General features: G+C 33.9%; 1 long non-coding RNA gene across 1 annotated transcript in view; it reads left to right on the top strand.

Annotated features, from left to right (window-relative positions):
- LOC105531970 overlaps nucleotides 1-15,200 on the top strand; it is a 155,578-nt gene that overhangs the window by 110,966 nt on the left and 29,412 nt on the right. Inside the window, exon 3 of the long non-coding RNA XR_001004893.1 lies at nucleotides 11,784-11,854. This is a non-coding gene — a long non-coding RNA (uncharacterized LOC105531970). The remainder of the gene's footprint in view (nucleotides 1-11,783; nucleotides 11,855-15,200) is intronic.

Raw genomic sequence — 15,200 nt, 5'->3', positions numbered from 1 at the left:
TTTCAGTTTTTCCAAATGAAAAAGTTCTAGACATTGGGTGCACAGCAATGTGAATGTTTTTACTACTGAATTGTATATTTCAAAATGGTTAACATGATACATTTTACGTTGTGTATCTTTTAATACAATTATAAATTGATTTTAACACAATTAGCACAATTAAAACAAATCTTAGAAATGCAAAACTAGAATAAAATAAAAATAAAACGAGTTATATTTTATTTTTGTTTAAAAAGTAATGCATCTAACTTGTTTAATTTGTTTTGGGTACAATTTATTCTTTCTATTTACTAAATAAATAGAAATAATAGAATAAATTTCTTTCAGTTTATTTAGAAATATACAAATGTTTGTATGGTTTATTGATAAATGTGAACCAATGTGAATGTGGTTTGTTAATTTGCAGACTATAAGACAATTTTATTTCAGAAATTATGGAAAGTAAGATAATAAGAAAATATAGTTTCAGGTCAGGATTCCAAAGGCCTCAGTATATATTGACCTTAAATATTCAAGAATCCAGTTAATGCTAAAAAGTGCTTCTAGTAACTACATGTATGCATTTTTTTTTCCCCAAAGAGCTCCGCGTATTTTTCTTAGTTTTTATTACAATAATTAATCCAGTTGGGGGCAGAGTGAAGGGATGAGGAGTTTGTAGCAGTAGTAATACTGCTAAGAAGTCAAGCAGCCTTTGAATTACTCCAGATGATGCATCTAAGTCAAACAAAAAACAATGTAGGCAAAATTAAAAATAGATGAACAATTTCTTCTAGAGATTGTTTGAAACAATGACCATTAAAGTTTTAAACCATAAAGAAGCAGAATAATTTTGCATTTTACGAGCGAAGGAAAATAAGCAAAACCTTTTGGTCCAAAGATATTTTGCTTTTGCAAAACATCAAAACCTTCTGTAGTGTGTTGCCAGATGATTTTGCCCAAGTCTAGGTTAATTGTTCTGATCGTGTTCAGAACACGATCTGAGCTAGGCTAAGCTACAATGTTCAGTAGGTTAGGTGTATTAATTGGACTTTTGACTTTGATATTTTCAACTTACAATGGATTTACTGTGACATAACCTCTACTTAACTTGTGGAGCACCTGTAAATGGAAAAAAAAAATACGAATGAAATTTGCAGATATCTTTAACATTCAGGTGCTTTTATAGCTGGAATTTCCATCAAATACTTTGTTTCTCTGGTCCCTTTATATGTTAAGGTGTATTTAGGATTTCATAGGAATTAATTATCTAAACCTAATTTTGGCTAATACCTTTGCTCACAAGTACTGTATGTCTTTGACTACTAGGTAAGTTGCCAACACTTTCAGATTTGTTTTCCCAATTCTTAATTTGGGTTTTCATCATTCCTTAATCAGTCATTTTACTCCAAAGATGAGAAGAAAAAATTGACTTTGGAAATGAGGTGGTGTTTTCAAAAACATTTTAGGAAGTTGCCCATTATTAGAAGCAGATACAAATGTGGAAATGCAGTAAATGGCATGATCTAGAAATCAGAGTACTTGAGATCATTGATAGAATGAGTCATCTCTGCTTTTAAATGAGGCAAATCTGAAACCTCCAAGTATCCGTGATATTATTTTTTAGAGCAAGAGCTGCTGTGATAAAGGTAGTTCATCACTTCTAAGAAAGATACAAAACCAAATGAAACTGGCACTAACAATACATTTGTTCTTGCTCCAAAAGCTCTCTATTTGTATACCTGCCATCACATGCTAATATAATTCTATACACACATCCTTTTCAAGCATAGAGTTGGATCAAATATTGTATCAATAAACTGCATAGGAGATAGTTTCTTAAGTTTTTGTTTTGTTTTTTGAAAATAGTTTTTTACTATTATTAATTGTGTGTTCCCTGAGATGAGTCCATCATATTGAGGAGTTGCTTATGACTTCTCTAAGAGACAGTTTATTGGAGCTACAGGAATGGAAAGTATTGAGCAATGTATGGGGTAGACAAGTAAAAAGAGTAAATGTGGAACATGCCTTTTAGAGGTTTATGCTGATGGAAGAAAAGAGGACAGGGCAATAATGGTTAGATGACAATACGGGGTGACTTTTATAGTAAAAAGGTTATGATTTATAATTTTGGTAAAAAATTATCAGAAAATATTGAAACAAGTATAATTGAGGAAGAATATTTTACAGAATATGAGAGTATGTAATCTAATAAGAGCTTTGGAATATAGGGTTAGACTGTGTAGTTTAAAAAAAATAAATGTTCGGTGTTTGTCTCCATTTTCTGGCACAGAGTTTCTACAACCCTTGTCATTTACTGTCTTTTTTAACTTTAATGAGATTCAGGAAGATTCCCTCGATAGCTTCAGGGAATGATCATCAAAAAGACTAAGACAAAATTAAAGGGTTTGGACTTTTAGCACAATACTCTAAGCTCCAGGGAGCAGAGAGGGACTGGTGATTGAGTTCAATCACCAATGGCCAAGGGTTAATCAATTATATTTATATAATGAAATCTTTATTTAAACAGGAAAAATGTAAATGATGGGAGCCTGGGAGCTTTTGGGTTGGTGAAAACATGCAAGTACGGGAAGGGTGATGTGCCCTGAGAAGGATAGAAGCAGCACCTACAATCTCTCCCCCAACCCTATACCTCACCCTGTGCATCTCATCCATTTGGCTATTCCTGAGTTGAAACATTTATAATAAAAGAGTAAACATAGATCATGTGTTTTTATGAATTTTGTGAACTCTTCTAGATAATGAACATAAATGGAAATAGTGTGAACCCTCAAATTTTCAATTAGCTGAATTTATAGGTAATGTTAGAATCAAATTGAAGTGTTGAATATCTAGTTGGTGCTGAAGAATTCAAGAATTGCTCGGTATGGAAAAGGCAAACATCTGGTGTCAGAAGTGGTGTTGGGAAACACTGTCTCCAGCTGAAAGAGAGAAACTTCTTTCTTTGACAATCAAGGCAAAGAAGTATAGTTGCGTATATAAGTATATATTTTTAGATATGACATTTCATGCTCAGAGTTCTTCGTGTGTGTGTGTGTGTGTCTGTGTGTGTGTGTGTGTGTGTATGAAAGAGTAGGCTAAATTACATGGTAAATATAAATGCCGCAGACTGTTAAGGAGCATAAGAAAAATGAAGCAAATTTTCATTAAGCAGGATAGGAGAGGAAACAGTTAAGAGACAGTTAAAAAGTTTTCCAAACAATTTTTAGCACTTCATCAAAGTTAGAGAGCATATATATATTTGCAGTGGTACTGGCGTGTGTAGTACATAGTTTTTTCCAAGCGCTCTTGGTGGTTTAATTCCTGACAAATGTCTATGCTGTACCAAAATTAATTTGCTCTTTCATTTTTATTAATTTAAAATGTATCGAGTATATATTATTTGCCAGTCACTGAGTTAGACACAGGAAATATACAACAAATGAAAATTAGTTGTCATTTACATCAGTTAAGATTCAATCAGAATAAATACGGAAGATCACAAATAGGATAAAGCTGCACTACATCAGCTGAAGCTGTCTTTTGCTCATTTTCTTATCAGCTTATTCACTTGTTTAATATGAAGCTTTAAGAGTTATTCGTATATTTTGGAGAAATCTACTTCATCGTTTCAAATTCCAATTATTACCTGTTGGTGTAAAGAAATGAAATTGGCTTTCACATATTAATCTTGTATCTTGCAACCTTATTCTAGTTGCTTTTTAGTTCCAGGAATTTACGTTTTTCTCTTTTCTTTTAGATTTTATACACAGACAATCATGTCATCTTCAAACAAATAGAGGGTTATTTATTTCCAATCTGTATAACATTTCTTTCCTTTTCTTGTCTTGTTGTGTGACAAGATTGTCCTTCTTCCAGAACAATATAGAAAAGCAGTGAGAGTGGGTATCTTTCCCTTGTCCTCATCTTACCAGTGAAGTTTCAAGTTTCTCACCCTTAAGTAGGATGTTATCTGTAGGTATTTTGTGGACATTCTTCATCAAATTTACAAAGTTTTCAATTTTCCTAGTGTACTGAGAGTTTATCTTCAATGGGTGTGGTATTTACAATCCTTTTTTTCCCTCTGTCTATTAAGATAATATGATTCTTGTTCTTCAGTTTCTTGATGTAATGGATTACATTACTTGATTTTCCAACATTGAACTAGCCTTGCATGTGAGATAAATCCCACTCGGTGGTGGTGTGTAATTATTTTTGCCCATTGTTGGATTTGATTTTGCTTGTTAAAGATTTTTGTATCTATGTTCATGAAAGACTCAGGTCTGTAGTTTTCTAATAATGTCTTTGTTTGATTTTGGTATGAGGGTAATGCTAGACTTACAGAATGAGTTATGAAGTATTCTTTCTTCTCTAATGAAGCAGCATCATTGTCTGGGTAAATACCCAGGGTTTGTCATCTCGCACCAAGAATATTAATGACACTGACACACACACGGAATGGGTTAAGGTACGGAAAGTTTAATAGGCAGAAGAAAGAAGAGAGGAGAACAGCTCTCTCTTTTGCAACAGAGACATGTCCGAAAAAGGAAAACGCAGCAGACTGCAGCAGATTTTATAGGCAGACTTGAGGAGGCAATATCTGATTTACATAGGGCGTACAGATTGGTTTGAACAGTTGTGACATTTACATAGCTTGGGGAAAGCTGATCCACCCACCTTAATCTTATTAAGCAAATTGGCTTTCCACTTGGCCAAGGTCATCTTGTCTGCTCCTTATTGTACACGTGGCTGACAAAGAGAAGAGGGAGCCACCATATTGATCATGCCTAGTCCCAGGTGCATTTTTTCCTATTGGTACAACTGCAGGCATTTACCTGTGCAAGCTTCCAGCTTTTTTATGTCTGCAGCTCAATATTAGAGGTGCTCTTTGTTAGAAAAAAAATGATTTGGGGGCTGCTTTTCATTAAAAGTTAAACCTTACTGAGGACTACCCTTAGTAACTGCCCTCACTTCCTTACCCTCACTGCCTACATAATTTCTTTTTAACTCCTTTATCCCTGTCTTTAAAAAGATATTGTAGATAATTGACATAATATCTTCTTACATATATGTAAGAATTTACTAGCGAATTCATTTGGGCCTAGTACTTTCTGTTTTAGAAAGTTATTAATTATTGATTCCATTTTTAAAATAAATAATATGTCTATCAAGACTGTCTAATTTTTCTTTGGAAGTGTGTGTCTTAAAAGAGTTGTTCCATTTAATTAAATTTGTAGGCACAAAGTTGTTAATAATATTATTTTATTATTCTTTATTAAAAACTTTTAGGTTCGGGTTTGCATGTGCAGGTTTGCTATATAGGTAAACTGTGTGTCGTGGAGGTTTGGTGAAAAAAATTATTTCATCACCCAGGTGATAAGTATAGTGTCTAATAGGTGATTTTTCAATACTTAGCCTCCTCCCAGCCTCCACCCTGAGGCCCTGGTATTCCCTTCTTTTTATCCATATGTACTCAATGTTTAGCTTCCACTTATAAGTGAGAACATGCTGGGTTTGGTTTACTGTTTTGTGTTAGTAGGCTTAGGATAATGGTCTCTGGTTCCATCTACGTCACTGCAAAAGACACAATTTCATTCTTTTTATGGCTGTGTGGTATTTCATGTTATATATATATACAACATTTTTTTTAATACAGCCTAGCATTGATGGGCATTCATGTTGATTCTGTCTTTGCTATTGTGAATAGTGCTGTAATGAACATACGCATGCATGTGTCTTCATGGTATAATAATAATTATATTCCTTTGGGAATATATACCCAATAATGGAATTGCTGAGTCAAATGGTAATTCTGCTTTATGTTCTTTGAGAAATCACCAAACTGCTTTTCACAATGACTGACTAAGAGTTTGCATTCCCTCTGGCAGTTAATAAGTGCTCCCATTTCTCTGCAAGCTCATCAGCACCTGTTATTTTTTGGATTTTTAATGTTAAAAATAGTCATTCTGACTGATGTGAGAGATAGCTTAATTTCATTGTGGTCTGAGAACAGACATTGTATGACTTTTATTTGTTTTAAATTGTTAAAGTGTATTTTATGGCCCAAAACGTGATCTATTTTGGTGAATGTTCTATATGAACTTGAAAATAATGTGTAACCTGCTATTGTTCGATGAGGTAGTCTATCGATGTCAATTATATACAGTTGATTGACAGTGCTGTTGAGTTTTGACACCTACTGATTTTTATTTCAACTGTGGAATTAATGATTGTGTAGTTGCTGGGGATATGTCCACTTCTGATAGAGGATTGTTAAATGTTTCCAGCTATAACAGTAGATTCATCTATTTCTCCTTACAGTTGTTGTATCCGTTTTGCCTCATGTATGCATGCTGTGTTGTTATGTACATATACATTAAGGATTATTACGTCTTCTTGAAATATTAATCCCTTTATCATTATGTAACACCCCTCTTTGAAAACTGGCTTTCTGAAGATAAGGGTTTAAGAGGAGGAGAGATTTCAGGGGTAGATGAGATAATGAGTTTAGCATTACACATGTGTAATTTGAGCTGCGTTAGGTGCATACTGGTAGAAATGTCAGATAAACAGTTGGATATTTGTGTTTGAAGCTCTAATAAGAGGCCAGATCTGAAGATATAGATCAGTGGTTCTCATATCCTAGTACACATCAAAGCACCAGGAGATCTTGTTAAAATGGAGCTTTCAGAGTCCCATTTCCTACAATCTTGATTTCTGAGGCTCATCCTTAACAATTGAAAAGTAGTTTCATCAGCCAAACTGGAGTTATTTTGAAAAATATTTTGGAGAAAATATCAGCATATAGAAATACAACATTGTTGAGATTGTGAGAATAAAAGAGTTTACTTAAGCAAAGTGGAAAATTATCATAGTTAAAACTAGAACAGCAATAAAGAGGATAAACATTGAACAGACTAGCTGAGAAAGATGATCCCTCAAAGGCAACTGGAAATTTGGGGGAAGAGAAAGTTCTGAGAAACACCAAGAGCTTGGGAAGGAGTCGTGAAAGTCACTCTTGACTTCCGCGAGTGAAAAATGAAAACTAGTGCCAGATGCAGCAGATAATTCAAGAATGACATCTACCTGTAAATGTAATTTGGTTTATCAATAAGCCATTTGTAAGGCCAATTTTCAACTAAGACAAGGTAATGGAGGGAGTGTTTTAAGAAATTTATTCATTTATTCATCTATTTTTGTTGATTTCTTACATAAGTCAGGCTTTATTCTAACCACTGGGAAGGTAACTTGAACAGGAAAAAAAAAAAGAATTTACATTCAAATGACAGAGAATTAACAATAACAAAAGGTAAATACATAGTGACTTGTATGGTGACCAGTGCTATAAAGACTAATAAAGCAGGAAAAAATGTAGTGCCAAGAGAAGAAGAATTAATATTTTATGTAGGGTAGTCACAGATGCATCTCTAATAAGATGGGATTTGCAGTGAGATAAAGGAAGCGTAGAAATAAGCCATACATAAATCTGGAAAAAAGAGCATGACAGAAACAAACAAACAAACAAACAAAAACAGCAAAATGTAAAGGCCCTGTAAAGGCCCTGTGTTGTATGGATATGTGAACTATTTCAACATCAGCAAGGAGATGAGCGTGGGTGAAAAGTAGAGTAGTAGGAGATAGGATAGAATGATAGTAGGGTTCTAGAGCATGCAAGGTCTTTCAGGACTTTGCAAGTTATTTGACTTTTATTCTGAATAAAAGTTTTGCAAAGAGGAGTAAAATTATATGCCTTATGTCTTAATATGATTAATCTGAATATTGGTTGAGAGTAGACTATAAAGAGTTAAGAGCAAATAAAAGGTTTCCATATAAAATTTATTAAAATTTCAGTGAGAGGTGGTGGTTGGGACTAAGAAGATCAAAAGAAGTAGTAAGAAGCTACTGAAATTGTTGTGTATACTGAAGGCAGCACCACATTCATTCAATGGTGAACAGGATGAATATTGTGAAATGATAACTTCAAGAATAATTCCAAATATTTAAGCCTAAGAAGCCGAAAGGGTTGAATGATTATTTACTTAAATAATGGGGATGACTATGATGGGGACGGGAATGGATTAGATATTCAGTATTTGAAATGTTATGTTTAAGGAAACTGTTTAAACACCCAAGTAGTATTGTTAAAAACAAAATTAAATATATGAGTCTAGAGTTCAGGGAAGAGTTAGGGCTGGGGATATACATTTGGGAGCCATTATCATATAGACACCATGAGTTTGGATCAAGTCACCTAAAATGTTAGCAAAAAGAGAGAAGAAAAAAGGTCCATGAACTGAGACCTGGGCCACTTTTAAGTAGTTGAATCATACGCTATTTCACTTTTTAATTTTTTGAGGAACCTCGTAACTGTTCTCTATAGTGGTTGCACTAATTTACATTCCTATCTATGTTAAGTGAAATAAGTCAGGCACAGAAAGATATGTTCTCAATTATTTGTAGAATCTAAAAATATGTATAAAAAAATTAAACTCATGGATATAGAGTATAGAAGGATCTTTACCAGAGGCTGGGAGGAGTACCAGGGAGCTGGGTGGCAAGGAGGTGGCAATGGTTAATAGGTACCAAAAACAGAAAGAATGAATAATACCTACAATTTGATAGCACAACAGGGTGATTATAGTCAGTAATAACTTAACTGTACATTTTAAAATAACTTAAAAAGTGTAATTGGATTGCTTGTAACTCAAAGGATAAATACTTGAGAGGGTGGATACCCCATTCCCCATGACACGCTTATGCCACATTGCATGCCTTATCAAAATATCTTATGTACCCCACAAATAAATACACCTACCATGTACCAACAAAATTCAAAAATTAAAAAAAAATAATAAAAAAGAAGTTAAGTAGTTGATCAAGGAGACAGAAAAAAGAGACTGAGAGGATACGGTCAGAGATATAGGAAAAGACTTTGAGCTACTGGGCTATTCCTAATAGCACACACATATTTTGATATTTCTTCCATTTAAAAACTCATACTAATTTCATGTTTTCTTCCAGCTCTCCTCACATTTTCCCCATCTCTGTAAGTAACACTTCCTGAAATTGTAGTCTTTTCTCCCTGTTTCCTGTTTATCTCTTACCATTCCCTCATGGGCTTACTTCAAGTGGGCTTTTAGTCCAAAAATCTATCACAAATGTACATTCCAAGTTCTTAAATAATCTACCAAGCCCCAGAGATCTGGTTTTCTTTTTTTAAAGTTTCTTTGAGTCAGGGTCTCACCCTGCCACCCAGGCTAGAGAGCAGAGGCCAAATGATGGCTCACTGCAGCCTCAAACTTCTTGACTCAAGCAATCCTCCTGCCTCAGCCTCCCAAAGTACTGGGGTTACAGGTATGAGCCACCTTGCCTGGCCTGTTACTTCTTTGATATTGTGCCCTTGTTCTGATTTATTTGTCCTCAGCCACATTGCCTTTTTTTTTTTTTTTTTTTTTTTGAGACAGAGTCTCCCTTTGTTGCCTAGACGGGAGTGACGGGAGTTCAATGGCGCGATCTCGGCTCACTGCAAGCTCCGCCTCCCGAGTTCAAGCCATTCTCCTGCCTCAGCCTCCTGAGTAACTGGGACTACAGGCGCCCGCCACCTCGCCTGGCTAATTTTTTGTAATTTTAGTAGAGACGGGGTTTCACCGTATTAGCCAGGATGGTCTCGATCTCCTCACCTCGTGATCCGTCCGCCTTGGCCTCCCAAAATGTTGGGATTACAGGTGTGAACCCACCTTGCCTTTCTTAATGTTTCTCCCTGATGTAATTATTACACATGGTATGACTTTCTCAGAACATCACATCTACCCCATGAATATACATACCTACTATACACCCGTAACAATTGAAAATAATAATTAACTTAAAAAAAAAATTGAGCATGTTCTTGAATTAGAACTTCTATAATTGCTCTTCCCTCTTCCTGGAAAGTTATTCTCTCAGGTGTCCACATGATGTAATTTATATTTTTTTCAGGCCTTTACTCATTTTCTCAGTGAGATTCTACCTGGTCACTCTATTTAAAATTGCCAACATTATTTTCTCTTTAATCAATTTATACACCATATATTTTACTTAATACTCCTTGCTTATTGTTTTTTCAGCCAAAAATAGAAAGTGAATTCCGTATTTTCTATCTATAGAACAGTGACTGGCACATAATTATCACTCAATACATTGTTGCTGACAAATACATAATGAATATAACCTCTTTCTTTTGCATGACCAACATCTTCCGCTTTTCTAGATCATTCCTATCAGCATAGAAACACGATTTTAATATTACTCATCTTTTAAAAAATATATTATAAACCTTTAACTTCCCATGTTTACCACTGATTTTTCCTGATCTTATAATAGCAAAACTTAATCTAAAATGTATATTTTTATAATTGCTATTTCCTCTTCCTAACGACTCTTCCACGCCGTATGTGACTAAAATCAGCCTTCCAATTACACCTGTCCACTTGTCTCTTGTGACTTTTTCATTGTCAAAGAACATTCACATCTTCATTCTCTTTGTATTCAAACCACAGCAGTATTCAATATAATTGGACATTCCCTACTTCTTGACACACACTCTCCTGGCTTTTAAGATGACATATTTATACTTGCTGTCTCAGGTTTTGCTGGTTTGTACCAGTCTGTCTTCTGTATGCCTGATAGGCATAACCTACTTCATAATCCTGTTTTTCACCTTCAGAGAGGTATAGGAAAATGAATTTTCAGATTCCTTTTAATCAGAGGAGACTCATAGTTGGCACACTACAAAATTATAGAAATATGTTCAAATGTGTTACAGGCTAAAATATGAAAAATGTTCACCATATCTTCCCAGGTCTAATTTATTAGTAAATATTATCTGCTTTACCTTCAAAATATATTTTATATCCATTTGTCTGTTTATCTTTACTGCTTAGTTCAAGCTACCTTCATCTTTTATGTGGAATATTGAAATAGCTATGCGATCTTTTGTGGCCACATTTGCCCCTTTTCCATACATTTCCACACAGTCCTAGAATGGTCTTTAAAAAATATATTGATATTAGCGAGAGTGGTGGCTTGTGCACATGATCCCAGCTACTGGGGAGGCTGGGCTGGGTGGATCACTTGAGGCAAGACCAGCATAGGCAACATAACAAGACCTCATTGCTAACCAAAATTAAAAATAGCTGGGCATGGGGGTGCATGACTATATTCCTAGCCACTTGGTAGACTGAGACAGGAGGATCACTGAAGCCTAGGAGTTGAGGCTGCAGTGAGCTACGATTGTGCCACTGCACTCCAGTTTGAATGACAAGGTGAGACGGTCTCAGATAGATAGATAGATAGATAGATAGATAGATAGATAGATAGATAGATAGAGAGACAGACAGACAGATAGATATAAATAGGTATTCAACCACTCAGAATACACAGTGGTGTTCCACTGCACTTCTACTAAGTCTAAATCCTTACCATGATATACAAGGTTCTAGAAGATCTGGTTCTCTTAACTTGGTATCAGTCTCAAGAAACTCCTATAATTTGCCTATCAAGGATTTTCATGCCCTAAATCTTTGCTTTATTTTTCCCGTTGCTGCAAGATTCCACTCCTGACAATACCCCTATGAAAACATAAGGCTAATTCCTTGTTATCATTCAGTTCTCATCTTAAAAGTACTTTCTCATATAAACCTTGCCTAATCAAAATAATTAGCCTCTCTTTCATCAGCCCATCGTGTTATTCTATCACTCTGTTTTATTTTATTTTTTCTTCATGGGACTTGTTGTATTTTGATATTTTTCTGTTCTCTTCACTCTAGAATGAAAGCCAAGCATATTCCATCATTTCCTAGAACCTAGATAGAGCACATACAGGAACTAGCAAAATAAGGTAAATTTTTAGTTTTAATTCAAAGATAACATTTAGTTGAGGAATGAAGTGAAAATTCTCCTTTCTCTTTTTTTGGAACATGGGTACGGTCAGCAGCCTCCAAGATGACTCCTAAAGATCCCTACCACTTAGTATTTATACTCTTATGTAATTCTTTCCCCTTGAGGGTGGCTGATTTAGTGACTTGTTTCTAATAAACAAAATATTACAAAAGTGATGGGGTGTCATTTCTGATTAGGTTACAAAAGACTGTGGTCTGGTTTGGGTGCCTTGTCTTACACTCTCATTCTCTCATTCACTTGTTCTGAGGGAATCAAGCTACAGTGTTTTAAGGTGCTCATATGTCAAAGAACTGATGTTTTCAGCCAGGATCCAGCAAGGACCTGAGGTCATCCAAAAGGCATGTGAGTTTGGAAGAAATCTTTCCCCAGTTGAGATCTGAGATAATTGCAACACTGGAGTGCAATTTCCTGAGAGATGTTGAGCCAGAACCACCACACTGAGCAAAACAAGATTCCTAACCTGAGAGAACTGTGAGATGATAAACATTTTGTTTTAAACCAATATATTTTAGAAAATTTATCACACAATGATAGATAACAAATACATACAATGGAAACATCTTCGGTATTCTAGACTTGGGTAGGGTGGTTAGTAGGATATTTTCTTTAGTCAGAAGTCAGAATAAGTAAAGGAAATTAACAATCAATAGTTCAGAGAAGGCCGTAAGATAGAAACTTGCTAAGGAAACACTGTACCTATCTTTATATATAGAGAGATGTAATTTTAGTAGAATATATATATATATGTGTGTGTGTGTATATATATATGTGTGTATATATATATATACACTCTATCTCTCTCTCTCTCTATATATATATATCTTTCAGGTTCTCCTTCTCCAGCCACTTACTAAGCTATAATGATAATAAAGGGTCAAAGAGACTGGGAATTGAACATCAATCATAATGAAATGGCTCCATAATTCAAAGACAAAAAAACCCATGGTTTCCTTTTTGGATTTAAAGAAGCAATAAACATTTACCAAATAAACCAATAAACAATAATATACTTTTACATAGCCGAAGATAAAAGCCATTTGTCTATATTAGGGTTCTGATAAAAATATACAATTCTCATTCACAAAAAGATTTTATCATGGGATCAGGGGCAACTACAGGTGTTTATTTCCAGTCAGAATAACTGAAAAATTTCAACTGGACTTCCAATGTTTATATAAACCTGGTTGCTTCTACAGAAAAGTAAATAGTTTAATTACCCTTTGCCACGATTCCTGTTTGGAAAGTTAGCTTTCTGAAAGTATTGATGGGTGTATATTTCAGGGACATTAAATTATGAAACAGAAAATTACATGACTTGTCAGTTCATTATGCTAAAAAGATTTAAAAGGTAAATCAGATTTTATAAATCATAGCAAATGTACACACTGAAGGATTCAACACATCTTTAGAACACTTCAAGTATATGAGGAGAAAAAATGTAACTTTATTCTTGAGCTGATTCAGCAAAGTAGAAATAATTTTGACATTTGTAGTTTCTAGATGAGGATTAATGTAAAAATAAAAATTCTTTCAGGAAGTGTGTGTTTGTGATTTAAAAGTTTATGCTGAACAGTTTGAAAGTACGAAGACTACTTTTACAACCAAGAAAAAAAAAATGAACTGAATTGAACTGAATGACTAAATCAACAAATAGTAAACCTCTGCTCATATTATTAATATAGACTTTCCTCTCATATTACTGTTAAGCACAGAAATAGCATCATATCATGCAATCTGAGAAACTTCCATGCCTGGGGTCAACACCAATTAAGATTGGGTGGCTGGTAGGGTGGAGATGGTAGTCGTAGAGCTGACAGAATTTTGGTGTTAGCATTTGCTCATAGGCTGTTTTTTGACAACTTTTTAAAAGGCAGTTATTCTGTGTCAAATATAATTTGCAGTTTAAATTAAAAATAAAGGCCTAGGATATAGTGGTAACCATGCAAGTATCTTGATTTTATATTTTTTATTCATTTTTATTTTTGAAAATAATTGTATAACCTTTTATTGTATGAAATATGTAAATTGGGTGGTTTATGCATTTTGTCATATATTGACTGACATTTAAGTATATGTAGATTTATTAAATTGAGGATTATATAATAATTTGCATTTTATAAGTAATATTTCAACTCAGTTGCTCTTTGTGATTAGTGAACAGAAAGTTTACATTTAATGTTATAAATTTAAAACTATCTTTTATTGGTATAAATATCTGAGGGTAAGCAAGGTAAGTAAAAATGTAAATATCAAGTTTGTCAATGTGAATTAATTACTGTAAATTATATAATGTTTAAAACACATTTTAAGACTAAAAAAATTGCATAAAAAGAAATAATTAATTTTTATATACTTCTATCATGTACTTAAAAATATTTAGATTTTTGTTCAATGACAATGATTACAACTTTATTTTCAGTATTAGGGTCTATGTAGAAGTTAACAATGTCATCATCTGTCATAAAATGAAGGGAATTCATCATGTTGTTATAGGACTAAAAATGCAACTTTCTGTACCATATTTTATTTTTTACAATTCATACTTTGTTTATAATTGCATTTGTTTTTCAATTTTTTGGCATTTCTCATAGTTATTTTGTCTCTGGGTTAGATTGTTTTTTGTAGATCTGAGTTAAATTCATCATTTGGAAAGAGAATATTACCTAGAAAGATTAAAGCAGCACCTTAAGCCATTCAGAGATACTGTAATAGTACTAAGACAAAATATTTTAAAAGATGAAAGTTCCTATAAAGTAAAATTGTACCTACAGTCAGGATAGAGTGAGAATTGTGCTTCCAGGAATTACTGCATAAACATTAGTTGAAAAGGATTTCCCTATGGTTTAGCATTATTATATTACATGAAATATGAAGCTTTTACATTTTCTTTGGAGTCATCTGTCATTGACCATGTTATACCAAGAATTTGAGGATATTGTGTTCTAAGGGTGTTAGTTGTTCCTTGGACCCACTTTTCTACCTTGTGGGACTCATTGAGTATCAAATCATTCTTGCAGATTTTTCTAACATTAAAAAAAAAAAATCACTGCTTTTAAAGACTTCAGGTTATTTCATTATCTTCCTTGAGTATCTGAAACATTCTAACCCATTTGAATGATGCTAACTTTGAACATGAGTCAGTCTTCTTTAAAAATCCACTTGTAATAATTTCTTGTGACTCTCCACCGACTGAATACAACAAGTTTAGTGAAAAACATTTAGTTCTAGAATTTTACGGTGCTAAACTGAATCACTCAGTATTGGATATATTTAGTAGAAGAAAG

Source organism: Mandrillus leucophaeus, unplaced genomic scaffold, assembly GCF_000951045.1.
Source record: "Mandrillus leucophaeus isolate KB7577 unplaced genomic scaffold, Mleu.le_1.0 Scaffold924, whole genome shotgun sequence".
Taxonomy (NCBI): domain Eukaryota; kingdom Metazoa; phylum Chordata; class Mammalia; order Primates; family Cercopithecidae; genus Mandrillus; species Mandrillus leucophaeus.
The sequence above is the reverse complement of the archived record's forward strand: the minus strand, read 5'-3'. Positions and strand labels throughout refer to the sequence as shown.